General features: G+C 39.4%; 1 long non-coding RNA gene and 1 pseudogene across 1 annotated transcript; one reads left to right on the top strand and one right to left on the bottom strand.

Annotated features, from left to right (window-relative positions):
• Positions 1-1,841: 1,841 nt before the first annotated feature.
• On the top strand, positions 1,842-14,333 carry LOC143686463 (uncharacterized). Its single transcript, XR_013177175.1, has 3 exons — positions 1,842-2,960; positions 3,722-4,072; positions 14,098-14,333. It is a non-coding gene; the product is annotated as an uncharacterized LOC143686463 (long non-coding RNA).
• On the bottom strand, positions 11,072-12,095 carry LOC143685748 (transcription initiation factor TFIID subunit 12 pseudogene; annotated as a pseudogene).
• Positions 14,334-20,499: the final 6,166 nt, after the last annotated feature.

Here is a 20,499-nt window from a genome sequence, read left to right as displayed (position 1 = left end):
TCACTCTTTGGAGTGATTTGCTTTACAGGTTTCATTATGTACATTTCTTAAAAAAAAAAAAAAAAAGAAATTCCAAAGGAAGGCAGGCTGAAGCCCTCCGACAGCAAAGTGCAATCTACCTATTGATAGATGGGGAGGCACGGCTGTATTTCAAGTATTATGATCTTCATGATCTCTGCTGATGGAATATAATATACAATACATCATTTTTATCTTTTTGGTAATAAAAAGTTGCTCTAGGCACAAAGCCTCAGGTTCCTGCATGCTAATGATCCTAGCTGACTGGAGAAAGGGTTTGCATTTCCTGATCTGTCAAGTAGGAATGAGTTAAAGACATCTAGAGTAATTGAAAATAGAGGAAGCAAATTTCCCCTAATGAAACCTCTTTTTCTTGCATTTTGGGCAACATTCATTTAGTCCAATTCTTGCTGCTTTGTTACCTCCAGCTAAATAGGCTCCTGCTCTATGATGACTCTTGTTATAAACAACACTGGGCTTGCATTCCACCACCCCCTACGCTCCACCACACACCAACACACACACACACACACGCACACACACACGCACACACACGCACGCACATACTTAGATGCATGTCAGACACTTCCTCTGCTGGGATGGCATGGCCCTGTGTGTGCTCAGATGGAAAATCAACTTTGTACCGGGAAGAAATGTTGGTCTAGCTTAAATTAAGTCAGGCCCTAGTCTAAGTGCTTGATAAAATCCTTTTCAGAAGAGTAACATCTAAATTTGAAAAGCAGAGGGATACAGAGAAAGAGAAAAAGCTTTCACAACCCCTCTGGGAAAGAAGAAATGACAACCCCCGGGTTTTTTCAGTTGTTCTCAGCAAAGTAATTTCATCTCAGTGCCAAATGGAAAAGGTGGGCGTTTGTTTAGATTGAGGCCATTCAGTAATGATTCTAACACTCATTGGAATCTCTTTGCCAAAGTATTTCAGGGACAAAGTCTGCAATGAACACTTATCCTCCCAATTAAAGTTTCAGTCCCAATGAAAATGTTACCTGATCTCTCCCTTCTCCTATTTTCAGTCTTCTGCTCTGCTTTTGCCCTCCTGATTGGGGGCTGATTCCATCATTTTCCCAGTGAAATAATTTTTCCTTTGGTAGGCAGCAACAAAGCCAAGGAGAGTGATCTTCTGGCTTAAGAATCGGGTTCATCAAACTCACTTGGCACTTCAGATATGAAGGCTGGAAGAACTGATTGAATTTCTGGATGAAACAGCTTCACTTCCTTGATTGACTACAACAGCGGCTCATTAAGAGTCTCTGTAAATAAAATGTTAAACAAAAGGCCTTAAATGTTTGGAACATGACTCCTTTATTTAAGGTAACTGTTATACAGTTGACTGTGTTTCCCAACTCCTGGAGATCACTTTCATTTTGGTAACAGAGGAATGCCTGTGGTTGAAGCGATGGCAAAGGTATGTAATGTAAAATGTACTCCGTAATGAAAAGCACAATAGCCCTGCTTGTCATTCCTTTCCACATGTCTACTGATCTTGTGAACATAACATGTGTGGATTCACTGGAAATCATCACAAGATTTGGCCAGGGGCGGGGAGAGGGGGTGGGTGGGATGAGGGATCTTGTAACTGAGAAAAGAGAACCAAGGTCTTTGAAAATATTTCAACTTTCATTCTTTTATTCAACAAATGTTAACAGGATGCATACTCTGTATTACAAGGGAAATACATATTTAAATGAGACAGGGCCCTTGTCCTACAGCTCACAATCTCATGGATCTGACAAACCTGTGAGCAAATAATTGTTAATCAGTGTGCGCCATGAGCCACATATGTAGGAGGCCAGATGAGCCCAGAAATGAGAGTGGCTACTTCTCTGGAGGGACTTAGGCAGCCTTCCCAGAGGAAGTTGTATTTGAGTTGGGTCTTGCCATAATGAGAGGGAATTCATCCTGTAGAAGTGCTAGTGGTGGGGAGAGTGGTGGTAGAGGACATTCACAGCAGAGAGGAGTCTGGGAGCTTGGGCAAGCACTAATGAAAATGGCAGAGGGTATTCAAGGTTTGGAGTAGTGTCAGGAAGGGCCCCAATTGTACAAGGCCATGTAAGAAGTTTAATGTTTTCCCCAAGAGCATAAGTAATTCTCTAGAAGGTTTTAATAAGGGAAGGGCATAGGTACATCTAAAGGTATAGAGGGTGGTTTGCATAAACTGATTTTACTTGAAGATACTATGTGGTTATTTGAAAAGTGCCAATTGTTTGGATTCATGTAGTATTGCATAAATAGTAGAAAAGGAGAGGCAGAAAGAGCACAAAGTTTCACATTTTATGTGGGCTCAGATTTTTTTTTTTTTTTTGATGAGGGAAGGGTTGACTGTGGTCTCCTAGTAGATAGGAAGAAACTAAAAGCTATATACTACTTAACTCTTATTTTGGGAGATGGTCTTCAAGAGACGTTGAACTTTCCCCTCCTTCTTTTTCCAAAGCTTCACAGAGTAAAGCTCTTGACACAGTTTCCATCTCCCAAATTGCTTCTGTAGCCTCAGCTCTAACTTCCACAGAGGAGATACTTGATGAGATCTAGACTTGGGAGGAGAAGTAACAGAGCATAGAGTAGGAATTGCCCAATGCTTTAAGCACTTTTTTCCTGCAGCGTCCTCTAGGAATCCAGGAATTTATTTTTTGTCTGTATGGAATGGGCACAGCATGGTATGGTCAGGATGGGGATCTTAGTTGCATCATTGTTCAGTCATGGGGGCCTGAGAAATTATTTGTCTACCTGAGTCCTTTCTTCATCTTTAAAATGGGGGAAAGACTGTCTGCTCTGCAGTGTTCTGATGATCAAATGATTGAGTGAAGAGTATTTCATAGACTGCGAAGGCCTTGCTCTTGTAAGTTGTTATCGCCACCACTATCATCGCTGTGACATCTGAATCCAAATTCCCTGTACGTTCATGGAAGGTGCCAAAGCTTACTCAGGTATTAGAAGCAAAAGATTTGACGCTAATTCTCTCTTCTCTTCCCTTCATGTTTGAGAGAGCATTGTCTTTCCCTTCCTCAAAACTTGTGGAATGGCCAAATCGTGGCTTCTTATATGGGAAGGAATGTGTCTTTGTCTATTTTGTGTGGAAAATTTTGTGAATAGATACAGTATCTTATCGTCCTCTAACTAGGTGATGCATGCTATTCTTTAAAACATGGTTTTAAAATATGAGAGCTTCTGGGGAAAAATTACATTTTTTTTCCTGGTTGAGGATTTACCTTTAAGGGAAAGGCTACTTTTTCTTTGGCATCTCTGGTATTTAAAATACCATTTTATTACCCATGGTTTCAAATAACTGAATATTATCCAACGTGCAAAAGGTATCCTGTCTGGATTGTTATTAAAATGTCAATTATGATTGCATCACTTAAAAGTCTGGCTATTTAATCTGAGAAAATAAACTAAGTATGTACCTCCTCCTGGGTTACAGGACTTTTGATTCTAACTTCTTTTCCGATATATAACTACTGGCTGCTAAACACAGGAGACTCGACTTGATTCTACTGTAATAGATCAACCCTTGTTAAAACTTGTCTTCAAAAGTTCACATGCTTTTCCTCTTTAGTCAGCTTAAAACATTACAAGCCACCCTTTATCTTTAATTATTGCTGTTTTATATCCTAATTGCATAGCCCAGCTCGGTGAGTTTACAATTTTGGTACTGTCTGACCTTCTGAATGTGTGCGTTATATTTCAGGCTTGAACACTGAGTGAAGAGGAGAGGACTGAGGAAAAGTCCGGTTTGGCTTCCCAGCCCCTAGAAATAATAGCTAAGACAGATTCATTCTGACGTCCGGAGATCCCAAGAAGAATGAGGGACATTTTGATGAGAGGAGAAAGAAGACTTTCCAGAGAAATATGGAGACCCACAATATTAGAGCTGCAAAGGGTCTAAGCAATTCATCCTTTAATCCAGAATGACGGAGAAATCAATCGAGTAGACCTGTGACAGCAGCTTGGTTGGCAGGAGCAAAGTTAGGCAGGAACCCTGTCCTGAACTGAGTCTCGTACCATCTCTGCTCTGCAGGTTATGTGTCTACTACTTGAGGTTAGAGAAAAGACTCCAAAGAGGACATTGTGATGGTGGCGGGGGTGGGTGGGGGGGCGGAGAAGAGAGCCAAGGGGCAGGAGAAATGTCGACTCCGGAAAGAGGTGTTAATGGAATTTTGATCAGATTTCATTTCATGGAAAAGAGATCAGTCAGAGTTACGAACTCCTAAATGTGGCTAAATTGCTTAAGAGCTAGTGAAGATTTACAAGATATTATTTGGTTATTTTCTTTGAATTGCAGTAAGTTTTTATACAGCCCTTCCAGTTTTAAGGCAAGTTAGGCTGAATAATTAATTGGTGATTTTTAAGCTGTTCTGCTTCACATATGTTTAAAATTAATAAATCATAGCTCCTTCCCTTGCAAAACAAAGTATTTTCCAAATAATTTAGATATTGCACTGCTGTGGGTGCAAACAAATTTTTTGAGCTTGGGGCTCTTAACAGCAACTTGACTAGCTACAGGATTTGTGAGAATAATTACCCAAGTCAAAGCACCTGGAATCCTCATTAGATTTGGGGAAACACTACCACCATTGTCCTTTGGGTGGTGTGAGCCAATTGTAGAGTTACTGTGCAATAATCCTTTATTTGGGTCTAATGAAATCATAACCTCATTGGAAAGTGTGGTACTCACCCACTGGACCCTTAGACGTGCTCAGTAATTTCTACATTAAAAAGGGAGGGAGAGTAATGGAAATTCTAATATTACTAATAGAATAAAACTTTATCTATTTATACTTAAGGGCTGTTGCTAGAATATTTATTGAGTAAGATTATGCAGTGGGCATATGTGTGTGTGTATATATGTATGTATATAAACGCATATGTGCTGCTGGGAGTGAGAGCATGTAGTACTGGAAAGAATAAACAAAGCTTGGAGGGTCTGGGACCCAGAGTGTGGTGGTTAGGATGTGCTTGGAAGGATGTATTCGGTTGCAGTGAGGACAGCTTGTCCACATCTCATTTCAACATAGTTAGGCAGTAGACAGCACAGCTGAGTTTCCCCAAATGGCTAGTGTGGTAGCCTATCTTTTTAATGTCACTGATTGACTGATCTTTAAGAAGTCTCATGTTTTTCAAAAGAGACAGCCTACTGACAAGCAGAATTGGTATTAAAAAAGAAAATCTTAGCAGGGAAAGAAGCCAGCTAGACTGAATGAAAACTATTTAAAGTATTGGTTTAGAAAAAATGTTTGCACCTTTTGCTAATCTTTTAATTCTGCTACGTAGCAATGATTTCATAGTTGGACAAATGTTGATTCCTTGATAGAGTGTTCCCTGACCACTCGGGCTCTCTGCTGCCCTGGACGTCCAGTGGCATCTATTCCCTGTACCACCAACGAATCTCATCTCGTCTTTTTTTTGGCATGGGCAGGCTCTGGAAAGCGAATCCGGGGGGTCTCTGGCATGGCAGGCGAGAATTCTGCCACTGAACCACCATTGCACCACTCTCTCATCTTGTTTTGATCTGATTTTTGCTTATCATTTAAATCTTTGTTGCAATTTAACTTTGTCTTTGTTTGCAAGTGCAAAGATAATCTTTGGGGAGAAGACACTCATACATTTTGTTTATTCTGAGCACCGCGACTTACATAGGGTGCTAAAAAATAGGTCTGTTGATTTGTTTCGCTATAGAATAACTTCAGTGGAGTTAAAGAAGCAATTTTGCTCCTTTCTGTAGCAGTAAATAGACATTAGTTTGTTATTGTAAGGTTGCCTAAGGCCAGGTTTTCAGACTAAAAGTCAGTGTGAACCATCTATCAAGGAAACAGAATTATTTAGCACAATAAATATTTTGGTGTACATTTGGCCTAGAGGAAATTTTTTTTCTATCTGTATGGCCCAAATTCTTCAAACAATGACTTATTCCTGGTTATCAGAGAAATCTAAGTCTAATCTAAAAGGGCAGAAAATGCACTCTTAATGTAGACTAATGGTGAGTAAAATGCAAAGATAATTTTGAGAGTGTCTCCTAAAAATATATCAATAAGCATTCCAACATGAGTTCAGGGCTCCAGGACTCAGATCTTGGGGTGAAGGCTTACACTCAGCTCTGCAAATGATTAAGATTACAGGTTGCTTGGAGCATCAACCTCCTGTGTGCAGAAATATTTCTGCTTGCAGGGCCTGCTATAGTGAGGAGAGTACTGCCATCCAGTGTGCCTCATTACCCTTGGAAGTTTCAAGAATTCTTAATCAGTTGGTTTCATGTTTTTAGGCTAATTCCATTTCCTATTCTGAAGAATGAAAGAAAAACATCAGTGCTTAAAAAAACAGTTTAGGATTCTTGCTTTTATCTTAGAGAATGTGATTATTATTGGCTATTTTAGAAGTGCTTTTAAATTTGCAGACTTTTTTTCTCCTTTCTTATTCATCAGTCCCGAAGCTGCAACCCGTAAACCGCCCCCTCTCTTCCAGACTCTTCCCTCTTGCTATTTCAGGCCCTCGGGCAAGCCTTTCATCCTTCTGTATGCCACAAAATTGAGGAGCTAGCTGGAGGCCTGCAGCTTTGTGTGTGTGTGTGTGTGTGTGTGTGTGTGTGTGTGTTAAAGGAAGGGAACCAGACTTCTTTAATACAGCAGCACCCATCGGTCAATCGATCTTCCTCCTTTTGGTAACTATCAGCCATTCCCTCAAAGTCTCTTGGCACCCACTTCTTTGAAACCAAGTCCCAAGGAGGTCAGGCAGCCTCTCTTGCTTTGCCAAGGATCACTCAGCCTCAGCTGAAGTAATGTTTACATATATGATCTTTCCATGCCATTTAAAATATGTAATGGATACTGTGAAAACAATAGGCATATTCAAGCTCCATTGCTTGCACAAATGGGAGAAATATTCCAATACTCATATCAAGGGCTAATAGGTATAATTTTGCTCATGATAGAGTAATGCACAGCAGCTTTCCCCAGACTGCTGGGGAAAACAAAGAAGTGGTTGTCAACCTTTTCAGAATCAGATGTTAATGATATTTCATGTCTTTGTTGAGTCTGTGGAAAGCAGCTACTGCACCTAGAAGGGAAATGACTTCCATACCAACCGTCCTCAGCCGAAGTCATTCAGACTGGGAAAGCTGGACTGAGTCCATATTTACATTTCAGAAAGAGGTGTGAAAGAAGATTTCAAGACAGAATTGACTGAGCCACCTCCCATTTGCCTTGCCCTATGTTGCAATCTTATCAATGCTATGAGGGGTCTTATTATTTCCAACATATAGAAGAGGGAAATGTAATATAAACAGAGGGCAAATGTGTTTTGGCAAAGGAGGGAAGTGTTTTCTGTGTTTTGTGTAGTTTTTTGGAACCTCTGAAATCCCAGAGTCATACATCTTCCAAGGTTTAGAAGAGGGTTTACTGAAGCACCGCCTGTACTCAGTAGCTTGGAGAGCTTTTGCTTTACTGCATCTTTTGTAGCAAGCAACTATTCCACCTTTTTTCTCAGCACTGGTTGTAAAGATTGGCTACAGCCACTGAATAGTTTATTTCACACTTCTTCCTAAATCCTCATTTTGTGTAACTACTGTATGTCTTCACTTCAACAAAATTGTTTTTTCATTTGTTTTAAGGGAAAGTCTTAATTCCAATTTCAAAGCCATCCAAAAAGTAGGGCTCCTTAGTACTATGTTCCAGTTGCTGGGAATTTGTCTCCTCCTTTTGAACAGATACACATAATTTTAATGTTTTTTAGATACATATATTTTAACGTTAAGGTTTTAGACACTGTAACTGTGAAAGTTTTATTATATATATTAAATAAAAAATGACATGTCTGTCAATATGGAGCCTCATGTCAGAATTCCATATGTGTCCTAAAGGACTTTATAGACATGATTGTGATTGTATAACGTGTTGAGTAAGACATTCTCCAGATCTGGTCAGGTAGGGGACTTTGGCAAAACTAATTCAATCCTTCAGTTATTTTGAAGTCGGTTTCTGACTGCCATAGCTTAGCACCTTACTACTGAAAGTATTGTTTGTGGATGTACAGCATCAGCAGCACCCCAAATCTTATAGAAATGCATACTCTTGGGCCCCAAAGACTTATTAAATCAAGTGCTGACATTGCTCATCTGTCAACCACATTTGAGTAACAAGGACCTCCTAAATAGGTGTTCAGGTCATTTTGAGTGGGAAACAGCTTTGGCAATATGTATTCACTCTTTGTAGTCCAGAGAGAATTATTTGATATATGATTAAAAAATGTAGTAATATACTGTAAGTTATAATGCCATTTCCCAAAGAACCTTTTTTTTTCGTAATATGCTTTGGACATGGTCTGACTCTTTAATTTACAAATTTATGAATTCCCAATAGTGATTCCTGTGGAGATAGTACCCTACTTTGTTCTTTTACAATCTGGTATCTCAATGTTTTAAATGAAATACATATCATTGGAGATGTGAAATAATAGAAACAATAATACCAAGGTCTAATATTTATATAATACTTATTGTGTGCTAGGTACTTTTTAAAGGAATACACATGTAAACTCATTGATTCTTCCTCCAAATGCTCTGATATAGTTTATTAACATACCTATTTTACAGAGGAGAAAACAGGCAAGGAGAGAACTTGCCCAAGTTCACACAGCTGAAAGTGGAGGAGATGGGGTTGTTTTGATTGCCCTTTATAAATACAACCCAAACACATGATTAAGCAATGACTTAGAGCTGGGATGGGCTTTTAGGGCCTCATAACACCCTCTTTACATATGATAGAAGTGCCTGAATTTGCCAGAGCTGTGTAGTGAAGTACCACAGACGAGTTGGCTTAAACAACAATAATTTATTGTCTCATGGTTCTGGAGGAAGCTAGATATTTGAAATCAAGGTGTTCACAGAGCCATACTTCCTCATAAAAGGGAGAATCTGTTTCATGCTTCTTTCCTGGCTTCTGGTGGATAGCTGTCAATCCATGACATTCCTTGGTTTGTAGAGGCACAACTCAATCTCTCCTTCCGTCATATGACCATGTCTCTTTCTCTTTCTTTCTCTCTCTCTGTCCAAATTTCCTCTCTTTATAAGGATAATAGTCATATTGGATTAGGGCACACCCTAAAGCAGTCTGACCTCATCTTAACTAATAATGTCTTTAAAGGCCCTATTTACAATTAAGCTCTCATTCACAGGGCACATTCACAAAAATTGTGTCTCTTTGGGAGACAATTCAATCCATAACAAGAAGTGAGGTCTCAAAAAGCTATGGGGCTAGTATAACATTACAAATAAATGAGTGGTCACTGGGAATATAGTTCAGCCTTTTTATAGTTTATATACTTTACAATTTTAAGTCTGGTGGGCCTCATAACATCCATGGGAAATAGGCAGGTGCATTGACATCAGGCCAGTACAACCCCAGTATACCTCTTCATTACAAGAGAAGAGATTGGTTTAAGCCCTGGTGGTAATGTTCATCAGTTGGATGCTCCTTGTGTGACATGGCTGCTCTCTTTCTCATGCCTCTTGTCTACCTTGTCTGGGTGTGTACTATTGCACTAATCATCTGATTTACGTTATTTGTTGCCACATCTGCTGCCATACCAAAGCTTAAGAGCTAAGACCATAATTTATTCCTCTTATTAATTACTGTGGAACCTGACACATAGCTGGCCCTCAGTCAGTCCTGGTTGTGGACAGATGATGGCTCCTCGCCATGGCTTCAGGCATGTGATCCAGATGGGGTATGAGACTCAGGTGGGAATGCAGCAAAGTCCAAGATGAACATGATCATTTGATATTTCTAGAGTTGTACTTATCACTTTCTTACATTCCTCTGAACCAAGAGCAGTTCCTAAATTAATTGGAGTGTGGGACTCATGGGTGCAGGGGGAGTGGTGGAAAAAGTTTCAATGATCCAGGCATAATCATCTCCAGGAACATGCACACCTAAAAGAGTCCAAATGGGAAAACAGAACCATCATAGCCCACCCCTGCAGCACGCACACAGTCAGAGTCCTACTGCACAACCTAACTCCTCTTCCATGATTGCTGCACCAGCCTCTGAACTAGTTTTCCTGTCTATCATCTATTTTCCTTCCAACCTAACCTACATATTGATGACAAACTACTCTAAAACACAGCATTCTTCAAATTATTCTCCTTTAGTATTCCTCCATTGTCCAGACCAGCTCAGCCCTGCATTTAAGGCCCCTCTATTATGCCCACCTTATCTATAACATGATCTCCCATTCTTTCCTTTCAGAGACTTTCTTTTCAAACCTTCTATTTGTTATCACATCATTTCCATCTCTGGATCACTACTCATTCTGTCCCTCAGTTTTCTTCCCCTTATCAAACTCTATATGCCAAAATTATATTTAATCTTTAAGGCTCAGTATCAAGGTCATTTTCTCCACAGGGACTGTCCTGACGAGCCCTCCTCTAGACTCTTTTCTTCTCATAAACCATTTCCACCTGATATTATCATTTATAACAATACATAACATTTTATGATCATTATACTCAACAAAATATATAAACTATGGTTTTCATAATGCTTTCATGTAATTTGTTCTACTGAACCTCCTAACAAGGCTGTGAGGCAGGTATTTACTCCATTTTTCAGAGAAAAATTAGGATTCAAAGGTGTTATGTGACTTTTCCAAAATGCTTAATTCATAAGGAGCAGAGCTGGGACTTGACGTCAATGCGTCTGATTCCAAATCCATTGCTTTTCCTACAGCAACACGTATTTTCTCCCTGCTAGACTGAAAGTTGCTCATTTAATTCTGTTGGTCTTCACTTAATACAGAGCCTTGCACAGGGTAGGTGCTTACCTGATAATCACATAATGAATATTGAATTAGACCTATTGATGTGTGTAGAACGCTCTAATGCTAGGCTGGAGAATTCAGGCTGTAATTTCTCAGGCAATTGTTGGTGGCTGTGCTGCTTGTTCTCTCTTTGTACCTGTAGAAAGTTTCTTTCTCAGCTCTTCTCTGCTCTCTGCCCAGGAGGATGATTTCTGTGCATCACATCCATTGGACTCTCTTGCTCTCCAGCTTAAGGCCGGTTCAGCCAGTGGCAGATCTGAGGGCAGAAGGAGAGAGAGGATAAGATTTTTATTTCCTTTGCAGGGAGGTTTTAACAGTGGTGTGTTACTCTGCTTAAGGCCTCTCTCTGTGGCTACAGATCAAGCATCCCTTGATGGTTTGCTGAAATTCGAAATTCGCTGCCACCTCTGTAAATAGTCCTTTCATTAAACTCTCTTCAGTTATCTTTTCAAGCGAGCCATTTGTTTCCTCTTGGGACCTTGACTGATACAGTGGCATTCTGCAAAAATTGGCCTAAATACATTTGAGGGGGTAGGGGGTAGGAAGCTTTTATTCTTTTGGCAGATCCTTTCAGTCATTATAGATATTGCTACACTGTTAATAAAAAATACATCCTTCTCTGTAAAGCATTAAAAAAATTCCATGGATGAGATGGCTGAGGCCTCAGCTCACGTATCTCCAAATACACTGTTGTCCATTCCCTAACCTTTCCATGTGTTTTCTTGGTTGTTTTCCAGATTAACGCCATTCTCTATTTGTGAGCTTCTGTGGTACAAGCTTTTGTGTAGGGTTGGATTTCTTCAGAGCCAAATCCTGGGATCCACATGTTCCACTGATGTTCTAGAGGCAATTGGACATCTTTCACCTCCAGGGTGCTGGACTTGTGATGTTGAGCAAGCTGGCAAGCTGGTGTCACCACACTTTTGATAAAATCATCAGCAATCTGTAGCAGCATCTCCTTCACATCTTCATCCAACTGCTCATTAGAATCCACTTCTCTTACCAAGTCCTGTGATTTCTTCTTGATTATTTTCAAGGCTGAGATGACCTCCTGTTCCAGGAGTGTCTGGTGTCTTTATTACTGCAGTGCTATTGGCCATGGAGCCTTGGGAAAGAGTGCTGGCTGGTTCCAATTTTAAGGACAAGAAATTGGAAAGATTGATTAGGGCTGAGAGGCCAGACTGGTTCATAATCTGCTGAGCTTTAGATTTCAGCTCATGGAGTTTATCAAGATCCTGTTTCCTTTTGGGGCTGTGAGGAGCAAAGCCAGTCAAAGGCAGCAGCATCTAATCTCCCCATGATATGCAGAGACTGCTCCAGGGAAGTGTTTGTCTCAGCAGCCAGTCTGACTCCTAAATACATTTTATTTTTAAATTTTTTTCCTAAACACATTTTGATAGTTGTCTTTCTTATTACTCATCTCTTCTTTCTACTCTTATACTCATCACTCTTTTCTTTTTCTCCCCGAAGGCTCTGAGGATCCTGAAAAATCACTGGTATTGCTCATTTCTATTAGCTCCTTGATTCTTCCAACCCCCCATCCCCTGATATCATGATGTCAGGGCAATATCAGGTATGTGGACAGTGCTATCCGATAGAGCTTTTCACAACAGAGACATACCCTATATCTGCACTGTCTATTACAGTGGCCACTAGCCACCTGTGGCTATTGAGCACTTGAAGTGCGGCTAACGTGATTGAAGAACTTACATTTTAATTTTGTTTAATTTACATTGAAGTTTAAATAGCTATGTTTAAACTTGGCTGCTCTATTAATAGGTTACTGGCTACTCTAAATAGGTTACTGGCTATTCTATTGAACAGCAGAGGTCTAAAAAGGCTTTTGCCTTTTGCTTAAATGAAGCAAGTCATCCTACAAGTTTTTTGCCTTTCCTGTCTATAAAATAGACATATAATGTTATTCATTCACTTCTCAAAGAAACATGAAACTTATTTAGTATTTTTAAAGTACTTCAAGATGCAGGGATGAAAGGTAAAAAATAATGGATGGTGTTTTATAGCTATTGCCTCCTTTGGATGAACTCGGAGATATATGTCATTGAAATTATATTTCCGTTTGTAGAGATACATGAGGTTAAGAACCTAATTAAATAGATTGGAGCTCAGTGTGAATCTGTAAACACTAGGGATCAAGCTATGTTTTTAATTTTTACCTTATTTGCAAAGTATTATTCTTTTTCATCTTTATCTGTAACATAAAGAAAATAATGCAGGCTATTCAAGTTTATTATAAGGTTTAAGTGACATATAAAATATTTGCAAATGTGAAATGGCCTGGCATATTTTTTTAAACACTGTGTACTTTACAGAGTTCTTTTAAGACTTGAATGAGCTAATGTGTGTGAAAGGGCCTTGGGAACCAGGGAGTGTTATGATCACCTCAGTTATGGATGAGTCTTCTAACCACTTGTGTCTGTTGAGCTGGACTATTAGATCCCACATCACAGGCTGGAGAGTATGCTACCTCACTTGGCCTAGATTCATCTTTGAGTTTCTAGGGATATGCGGTTGACTGAACAGGTAGTGCTTTTCCCCCAATGGACACCCAACTCTACATTACAAAAAGGCATTTAGTGACTATAAAATATAAAGTAAGGGTTTATGGACCCAGAAGAGGTTACACAGAATCTATATCATGGCGGAGGGAGCTAAGATGGTGGTTTAGTGAGGTGTGGGATTTAGTTCGTCCTCCAGAGCAGCTAGTAAATAGCCAGGAACAGTACAGAACGAGTGCTGGGGCTACATCAGTGACTGGACACACGGCATACACCAGTCTGGACCAGCTGAACTGCTGCAAGCCCACCTAGAACCATGAGTTCCCCAAGCTGCAGTGGCTGGTGCCCCTCCCTGACAGGCTGCTTCTCAGAGGGGATAGAAAAGAGAATTTTCTAACAGCTGAGGTTGAGTACAACCAAGCTCCAATTGTGGAATTAATGAACAAATTCTGACTGCTAAAAATAGGCCCCCAGCTCAGCTGAACCCCAAGTAAAAGCTGAGGTTGCTGGTTTTTGCCCTGGCACAAAGAGGGCAGGGCTGACAGAAAAAAAAAAATAACAGAGGTTTTTTGGATCAGACAGCACAAAATACTCGAAAGGGTCTGAGCCCTAAAGGAAAGGAGAGGGCACATAGGACCTGGAGATACACAGAGCAACATACCAACTTAAACTCTTGATTGGCAAACCCGAGGAACAGGGTCTTTCTCTGAAAAGAATTTTTTCTCTTTTCTTTTTGTAGCTGTGTTTCTACGGCTTGACTGTCCTTTGGATACAGCTGCAGGGCTTCTCAGGCTCCAACTACCCCAGGCAAGGTCAGAACTAAGCTGGTCTGAGAGCTTGTCTGGAGGCTGTGCCTTCCCCAGGAGAGGGGTGGGGCCCAGCTCAGGTGGAATCCCTCCCTCAAGAAATTCAGACCCCAGGGTCTGGGAAACTGAAGTGATTAAAACCAGCGTACAACCTCTCCTCTTTCTCCACCACACCCCCAGCAGGGAGAGTCTGCTGAAGTTAAAGGTACCTCATCACCTTATGTCGTGGGACAGGCAGGCAGACAAGCACCACATATCAGGCAGGATAAGAAAAATACAGTGTCTAGAGGCTTCATAGGAAAGGCTTTCAATCTGCTGGGTCTCGCCCTCAGGGAAAACTGACACTGTGACTCTTTCCTCCTGAGAGGAGGTCAGTTTGGTCTGGGAAAATCTAACTGGGGTCTATAATACCTAAGAAGACCCTTCTAAAGGGGACAAAAAAAAGGCACCATACAGGCAGGGCAAGAAACAAGAAAATAAGAACTGAAAAATTCTTATCTGTTAAACAAAACCTAAGCTAGAGGTCTAGAATAAGCTGTACTGAATGTCAAAGAACAGATAGACAACAAAGTCATCCAGCAAGAAAATCCTAGGTAAAAAAAGTGAAGGCGAAATCCAGAATAAACTAATTAAGGAAAACACCAGCAAAACATAATGAATTATACTAGGAAAACTGAAGATATGGCCCAGTCAAAGGAACAAACCAACAGTTTAAATGAGATACAGGAGTTGAAACAATTAATTCAGAGTGTTTGAACAGATATAGAAAACCTCATCAAAAATCAAATCAGTGAATTGAGGGAGGATATAAAAAAGGCAAGGAATGAACAAAAAGAAGAAATTGAAAGTCTAAAAAAACTAATCAAAGAACTCATGGGAATGAAAAGCACAGTAGTAGAGATGAAAAAAACAATGGAAATCTACCACGTTAGATTTCAAGAGGCAGAAGATAGGATTAGTGAACTGGAGGACTGGACATCTGAAATCTGACAAGCAAAAGAAAATATAGGGAAAAGAATGGAAAAGTATGAGCAGGGACTCAGGGATTGAATGACAACATGAAGCACATGAATATACATATTGTAGGTGTACCAGAAGGAGAAGAGAAGGAAAAAGGAGGAGAAAAACTAATGGAGGAAATTATCATGAAAATTTCCCAACTCTTATGAAAGACTTAAAATTACAGATCCAAGAAGTGCAGCATACCCCAAACAGAATCTATATCATGGCTAACTGAGTGGGTTTTATAGTTATAAATTACCAAAAAAATATTTATTGAGCACTAACTATAGTATGTCAATCACTTACGATACAGCAATGAAAAAGGTGCTGTCTCAGAGAGCTACAGTCTAGCAGTGAGTATGAATCCTATTTCACCTAACTTACTATATGATCTCATGCTCAACTTCTTCAAATTGTTTTCTTATTTGTGAATAGGGATAATAGTATCATATTTAATCGATTCTAAGATAACTTTACAAAATATCTTGAATCACACTGCATATTACTTTTGATGACATCTTAGGATGTTATATATTGCTGTCTAGAAAGTTTTATATTGTCATTGTTAAAATTGAGTTTTGTGTATTTTTATTCCTACATGCCTTGTTTCTTTCTACCAAGCAATAAAACGAAAGTGGAGAAATTCTCAAAGCCCTCAGATGCTGAGATGGATTCACGGTTCATGCAGTACTATTATTAAGACATCAAACATTGATTTTGCCAGAAATCTTCTGCTGACTTTGAACAGTAATGTGCAATTTAATTTAAAGAAGAAAGAAAGAAGGAAAGAAGGGAGGAAGGCAAGAAGGAAGGAAAGAAGAAGGGAGGGAAGAAGAGAGGAAGGGATGAAGGAAGGACAGAAGGGAGGAAAGAAGGAAGGAAGGGGAGAAGGAAAAGAATGAGCTTAGTCATAAAGGGAAAGTAATAACGTCATAATCTGCAGAATGGCTTTCAGCAACTAGGAAGAAAATTCCAATGACAATTGTGGTAAAAACTCCTTCCCCAAAATACTTTCAATAAGTATAAAATTAAAATTCTAGGTGATAAGAAAACATTGTGTCATAGATTGTCAGTGATTTTATTCTTAATGGTATACGAAGTAATGTTGCATCTTAAAATTATTGGTTTCTTAGATTTGTCGAACATGGTAAATAGCAGCAGTAAGTGTAGTAACGTTGTAGAGAGATTTCAAAGATAAAATGTTCATTAAGCACTTAGCACAAATCCTAGATTGTTCATCAATTTTGTATTATTATTTAAAAATTATCCATATCTTTTTTCTCGATCCAAAGTTTTGTTAGACCAAGCTATTAAATCACATTTTCTTTTTAATGCAGTCTTACTGAGATATATTCACAGTCCATACAAACCATCCAAAGTATACAATGGCTGGCTCATAGTGTGTCATCACATATTTATCCAAATATACATGTTTTGGGGGTGCATGGGCCAGGAATCAATTGTGGGTCTTGCATGGCAGGCTAGCATTCTACCACTGAACCACCCATGTACCCACTACTACATATTTTTAATGACCTCTAGTTATGTCTCACTTATGGCTGAACGGACAAGGAACTCCAGGAGAAATCGAACAAGTGACTGGCTGCCTAAATGAGTAAGCCAGATAAAATACAGAATGCCCAGTGAAATTGGAAGTTCAGATAAACAATGAATATGTTCTAGCAGTATGTCCCATGCGATATTTGAAACAGACTGTTGCTAAAATTTATTCATTGTTTATCTGAACTTCCAATTTCACTGGGTGTCCTGCATTTTAATTTTTGAAATCTGGTGACTTTTGATACTAACCACATTCTCCTTTGACCTCCTCCTCACCTAGCCACATGCTCCATTCCCAGATTCTCTGGGGCTCAGACTCATGTTCCTGGTCTCTGACATCTCCATAGCTGTGTTCTCAACTTCAGTTACCCTGATACTGATAAACGGCTCAGAGCATCTTTTGTTTTTATTTAAGAAGAGACAGAGGAGGCAAAAATCTTCTTCTGTTATTACCAACTTTTCCTCTCTCCCATTTTCCTCCCGAAGCTGTTAACAGAAGCTGCAAACAAGCTTTCCTCCCCTGAGCTTTTAGTCATAACTGAACAATTTGCTCAGATTCCATTTTTGTTGCAGTCTTAGAGTAGAACAAGTAAGTGCCTCAACAATGCGACATCTATGTGCTTAGTCTATGCTGCTTGGGACTAGGGATTCACATGAGATATACCCATGCTTTTGAGGATCATACAGTGTACTGAGAAAAACACAAGGACAAATACTTTCAGTAAAAATTCTTAAAAAAATTTGAGAGAATTATGTAGAATTTCTACAGAAGCATGACACGATGATCATCATATATAATTCAGAGGAATTATATAGTTGTTATTCTCACATAAATTATTTCTAAAATTCTATGTTATTGAAGATTTTGCAGTGTGTGAATTTATGGTGGTGGTGGTGGTGATTTTTGTATAACTATTGACATGCTCTTTGGTTACTTAGTTATGTCATGAAAGTGCACAGTTTAGTGTTTAGGTGGTTGACTCTTTCTCTCCTATGTTTCTGCATGTCAGTATTTTCTGCTTTTCATAGTAAATTCCCAAAGGCATCTACTCCTTTTGCTTAATCTCTTGGCATGGAATCTAGCTTTATACCACACACAAAGAATTGGGCAAATGCTTCACATGGATAATAATGAAATGTCAATCTGCACCTCAGAGATTTATAATATTATCTTTTTTTTTCTAGGGAATACTCTTCTTGAAGAATTTTATTTAATGAGGCAAATGAAATAAGCAGTAGATGAACGAGCTGGTCAGTGTCAAATGGAATAGTTATTATATGGATGGTTCAGTTCTTATTAGCCCATGGTTTTAAAATATAGTCACAATTACTTTTTTAAATTTATTTTTATTAATCAAAAAAAAGAAAAGAAATTAACACAACATTTAGAAATCATTCCATTCTACACATGCACTCAGTAATTCTTAGTATCATCACATAGATGTATGATCATCATTTCTTAGTACATTTGCATCGATTTAGGAAAAGAACTAGCAAAACAGCAGAAAAAGATATAGAATGTTAATATAGAGAAGAGAATTAAAATAATAATACTAATAAAAAATATATATATATATAAAAAGGAAAAAGAAAAAAAACAAAAACAAAAGATACAAACAAACAAACAAACAAAAAACTATATTTCAGGTGCACCTTCATTCAGTGTTCCAACATAGTTACATTACACTTAGGTATTATTGTGCTGTCCATTTTTGAGTTTTTGTATCTAGTCCTGTTGCACAGTCTGTATCCCTTCAGCTCCAATTACCCATTATCTTACCCTGTTTCTAACTCCTGCTGGTCTCTGTTACCAATGATATATTCCAAGCTGATTCTCGAATGTCGGTTCACATCAGTGGGACCATACAGTATTTGTCCTTTAGTTTTTGGCTAGACTCACTCAGCATAATGTTCTCCAGGTCCATCCATGTTATTACATGCTTCATAAGTTTAGTCTGTCTTAAAGCTGCATAATATTCCATCGTAGGTATACGCCACGGTTTGTTTAGCCACTCGTCTGTTGATGGACATTTTGGCTGTTTCCATCTCTTTGCAATTGTAGATAATGCTGCTATAAACACTGGTGTGCAAATGTCCGTCTGTGTCTTTGCCCTTAAGTCCTTTGAGTAGACACCTAGCAGTGGTATTGCTGGGTCATAATCCATTCTGCCAGTCTGTCTTTTGATTGGGAAATTCAGTCCATTAACTTTTAGTGTTATTACTGTTTGGATAATATTTTCCTCTACCATGTTGGCTTTTGTATTATATATATCATATCTGATTTTCCTTCTTTCTACACTTTACTCCATACCTCTCTCTTCTGTCTTTTCGTATCTGACTCTAGTGCTCCCTTTAGTATTTCTTGCAGAGCTGGTCTCTTGGTCACAAATTCTCTCAGTGACTTTTTGTCTGAAAATGTTTTAATTTCTCCCTCATTTTTGAAGGACAATTTTGCTGCATATAGAAGTCTTGATTGGCAGTTTTTCTCTTTTAGTAATTTAAATATATCATCCCACTGTCTTCTAGCTTCCATGGTTTCTGCTGAGAAATCTACCCACAGTCTTATTGGGTTTCCCTTGTATGTGATGGATTGTTTTTCTCTTGCTGCTTTCAAGATCCTCTCTTTCTCTTTGACCTCTGACATTCTAACTAGTAAGTGTCTTGGAGAATGCCTATTTGGGTCTATTCTCTTTGGGGTGCGCTGCACTTCTTGGATCTGTAAATTTAGGTCTTTCATAAGAGTTGGGAAATTTTCAGTGATAATTTCTTCCATTAGTTTTTCTCCTCCTTTTCCCTTCTCTTCTCCTTCTGGGACACCCACAACACGTATATTTGTGCGCTTCATATTGTCATTCAGTTCCCTGATCCCCTGCTCAAGTTTTTCCAGTATTTTCCCTATAGTTTCTGTTTCTTTTTGGAATTCAGATGTTCCATCCTCCAGTTCACTAATTGTAGCTTCTGTCTCTTTAGATCTACCATTGTAGGTATCCATTGTTTTTTCCATTTTTTCTTCTTTGTCCTTCACTCCCATAAGTTCTGTGATTTGTTTTTTCAGATTTTCTATTTCTTCTTTTTGTTCAGCCCATGTCTTCTTCATGTCCTCCCTCAATTTATTGATTTGGTTTTTGAAGAGTTTTTCCATTTCTGTTCGTATATTCAGCATTAGTTGTCTCAGCTCCTGTATCTCATTTGAACTATTGGTTTGTTCCTTTGACTGGGCCATATCTTCGATTTTCCGAGCGTCATCCATTATTTTCTGCTGGTGTCTGGGCATTTGATCAGATTTCCCTAGGTGTGGGACCCGGCTGGTTGAAAGGTTTTTCTGTGAAATCTCTGGGCTCTGTTTTTCTTTTCCTGCCCAGTAGGTGGTGCTCGTGGCGCTTGTCTGTCTGCGGGTCCCACCAGTAAAAGATGCTGTGGCTCCTTTAACTTGCCAATCCAAATCTCGCAGTCGGCCCGGGAAACCGCACGTGGAGGGGGGGTCACCGGCCGCCGCGGCTTGGGGGAGTGCCAGTCCAAATTGCCCAGCTGGCCCAAGACGCCAAGTATGGCGGGAGGACCCCACTATCCAACGTTCCCACTCAGACCGGGGAGCCACGTGCGTGGAGGGGACCCCAGTCGCCAGCCGCCCCGGCTGGGAAAACGTGCACTCCTCAGGTATCTCACCGCAGCAGATTCTCCCTGCTTGTTCAGCCGTTCCAGAATGGGGTACGCTGTCTTTTTGGTCTCTGTCATGGCTCTGGGAGCTGTTTAGTATTGTTTCTGTTTCTTTA

This window comes from Tamandua tetradactyla, chromosome 6 (genome assembly GCF_023851605.1).
Source record: "Tamandua tetradactyla isolate mTamTet1 chromosome 6, mTamTet1.pri, whole genome shotgun sequence".
NCBI classification, from domain to species: domain Eukaryota; kingdom Metazoa; phylum Chordata; class Mammalia; order Pilosa; family Myrmecophagidae; genus Tamandua; species Tamandua tetradactyla.
This window is presented reverse-complemented; position numbering and strand designations above follow the sequence as displayed.